We start from the raw sequence: 3155 nt of genomic DNA on the forward strand, positions 1-3155 counted from the left end.
TCATTCAGATGAAATTTGCATACTACTTCTTTACAAATCCTGAAGAAGAATATTTAGTTGAACTAATGCGACCCACTTCTCCTCCTTTAGAGGCTGCTTAAAGCTTTTCTTTAGCAGTCTTTCTAGGCTGATTCTATTTATTTATTTATAAGGTGTTTACTTCTGGAATTGAACAATAAGTACAGGAATACTTCCTCATTTTTTAGTGTCTTTGTAAGAATCTACTCTTACTTTGTATTCTTTCATATTTGTAATAGAAAAAATGAAATTTAATTTGTATTTTGTATTTCTTCATATTTGTAATAGAAATTTTAGTTGAAATGCCTATAGACTCTTCTAAAATTTCAATTAAAATTGTTCTATTATTCTCTTTGGTTAATAATTACCTCCCACAAAATAATTACAAGAGTAGCAAGAAACAATTTTTTATTCTAAAATTATTATTATTTTCTCACTGCAGACTATAGCACCAATCTACTGACTATAGCACCATCCTCATATTTTTAATATCATTGAGGTCACTGCTATCTGATAGAAATACAGTGCAAGCCACTGTATACTTTTAAATTTTCTAGTAGCCATAGTAAGTAGGTGAAATTAATCTTAATACTTTAATCCAGCATATCCAAAATATTATCATTTTAATATGACATTAATATAAAGACTATTAGTGGGATATTTTGCATTCATTTTTCATAGTAATTCATACATATTTAGTATATTTTTTACTTATAGCATACCCTGGTTCAGACTAGCCACATCCCAGTGCTTAACAGCTTCATGTGGCTTGTGACTCCCGTATTGGACAGTGTAGGTCTATTCTTAACGATGAATCCTATCTAGCATATGTTCTCTTGTGACACTGAAGCCACAGAGTTTACAAATTTATGTGTTCGTGAATTTACTCTCTCAAATAATACCCTTAAAACTGGTCAGCCTGTGGGCAAATAATTTTGTAACAGTTCTTACACAGGTTGTTGTAAGGTCCAAATGAATGTACTTGTCTTTAATAGAGGAAGAAAAAATATGATTGAAAAACCTATATTCACTCTATATATTGAATGAAAAATTTTTCCATTAAAAAATCAAGGAGACAGAGATTGGTGTTATCAATGATCCTTAATTTATTGAAGTCACTTTATTGCCAAGAAGAAAATAAAGATAAGTTTTCATCAAGTAAACTACAGAAGTTGTAGATGCTTATTGATTTGGAGTAGAGACTACCAAAAACCTTTTTGTACACACACGTATAAGCATCTTCGAAGCAGAACATAACAATATCAAGAGTGGTGACCTTGTTCTCTTTGGAGAATGCACCTAAGATCCCCAGGCAAGATACGCACAGAGTAGGGCAAGGGTAGCTTAGAGGGTTTTCCAGGCTACTTAATTTCTCTGACTGACCATAAGCTTTATTTTATTAATACCTAATGTTCACAGTAGATAAAATGTTATAGAAAATTTTTTAAAACTTGATTTTATATTCTTAAAATAGTAACATTTCTATAGTTCTGTGAACTATTAAGGTTAACCAATTTGATGATTCTAACCCATTTTGATTAGAATTTATATGCTGTTACACCAATTTAATGCCATTTTCTGCACCGTCCTCACTAACTTTTAAAACAAATTAAGTTTTTTGTTAACACAAAGGGTGAAGTTGTCCCCTCAGACTCAATAACAAATTTACTAATGATTCAAAAGATAAAGGAGCAGCATTCTTTTCCTGAAGGAGTTAGAAACCATCAGATCCACCTTCTTCTCTTCCTTAATAAATGGTCTGGCCCAGGTTAACGGACAAGTTTTGAGTAGTGCATGTGTTTAATAAAAACACTATTTGGAAAGGAAGACATTTTACTTTAGGAGCTCCTCTATTTTATTTTCTGTTGATTACACAAATTTAAAAGAATGCTTATGGAGATTACCATAATTAAGTGAATTACCCCAATTCAGTCATGCCTCATAAGTCAAGAAATTTTGGCTTTGTTTACCAGAAGAGAGAATCTCTCAGATAAAACCCATTCCCCTTGCTTCCCTAATTGGGAAAGAGTGAGTTACAGGCCTGCTATTAACCTTTTCTTTCCCAGGTTTTTTAAAAATTATTGTTTAAATGATCAGAGACTGGTTTTTAGAGCCACTGGAAAACAGTTACTTTTCTTGAATGTTTTGTCTTCTGCCTTGATCTTTCAAAGTAATCATAGCCTTTCTGAGGGTGCATGAAGGGTAGTTCTACACTTATTGCCTCCGTTTTTTACCTTCCAGTAAATCCTGCAGTCTGACTCCTAATTCCTTCCCAACACTCTGTGGCTATACCAAAATACTTCTGTGGATCACATTGGGTCCCTAGTTGTTCAGCAGCATCTTGGAACATTTTACATTAGCTACCCTGTTACTTGAATTTCTCCTCGCTTAAGTACCTCTATAGATTTTCTTAAGCCTCAGTTATGATAATCTTCACTGCAATCTTCTCTTCCTCCCCAATTCCATAAAGAGAGGTATTTCCCTAGCTCTCTTCTGTTTTGCTCTTTTGACCCACACATACTGTCCTGTCCCTTAAATTATATTTCTATCAAAGGCTCCCACATTAATACATATGAAAACAACTCTCCGCTGTGATTGGCCTGGCCAGACCTTTCCTCCGGAGTATGAGGCCCAAATTTCTAAATGGTTGCCAGACGCTGAGTACGTCAACATACCTACATCAATTTCATTATCTCCTCTCCCATCTCTTTAAAGCAAAATGTTTCCTCTTCCTAAATTTTCCTCTAATTTTATGGCTTTGACATATAACTGGCCATATAATCTGCAAACGCTTGTCCTCCTACTCCTTTTTCAAATTCAATTAAGTCAATAAATCCTATCAATTTCCTCACCTTGAGCCCTTCTCCAGTTCCAGTGTCACTCCTACTCTCGTTAATTTTCTCATAAGCTCTAATAGCCTTTATTACTTTATATCTTAAGTTTTCTTTGCATTAAAATTAAAAGTCTTCTTTCTTTGTTGTCTGCTTAGAAATTCTACTCGTTATTTTAAAAATGCAGGTTAAATACCGTATCTTTTGTAAAACCTTTCTTAATCCCCCCAAATCCTCCTACATGCATACACACTTCCCTTTCTTTTGCTGGTCAGAAAAAAGACCCACGTAATTTTATATATTTCT

At 33.6% G+C, this 3155-nt stretch overlaps 1 protein-coding gene across 6 annotated transcripts in view; it reads left to right on the forward strand.

The window, feature by feature from the left end:
* Positions 1 to 3155, forward strand: part of RIMS1 (regulating synaptic membrane exocytosis 1) — a 482695-nt gene that overhangs the window by 341194 nt on the left and 138346 nt on the right. The window lies entirely within an intron of this gene.

This window comes from Propithecus coquereli, unplaced genomic scaffold (assembly GCF_000956105.1).
Source record: "Propithecus coquereli isolate 6110/MARCELLA unplaced genomic scaffold, Pcoq_1.0 Scaffold24, whole genome shotgun sequence".
NCBI lineage: Eukaryota > Metazoa > Chordata > Mammalia > Primates > Indriidae > Propithecus > Propithecus coquereli.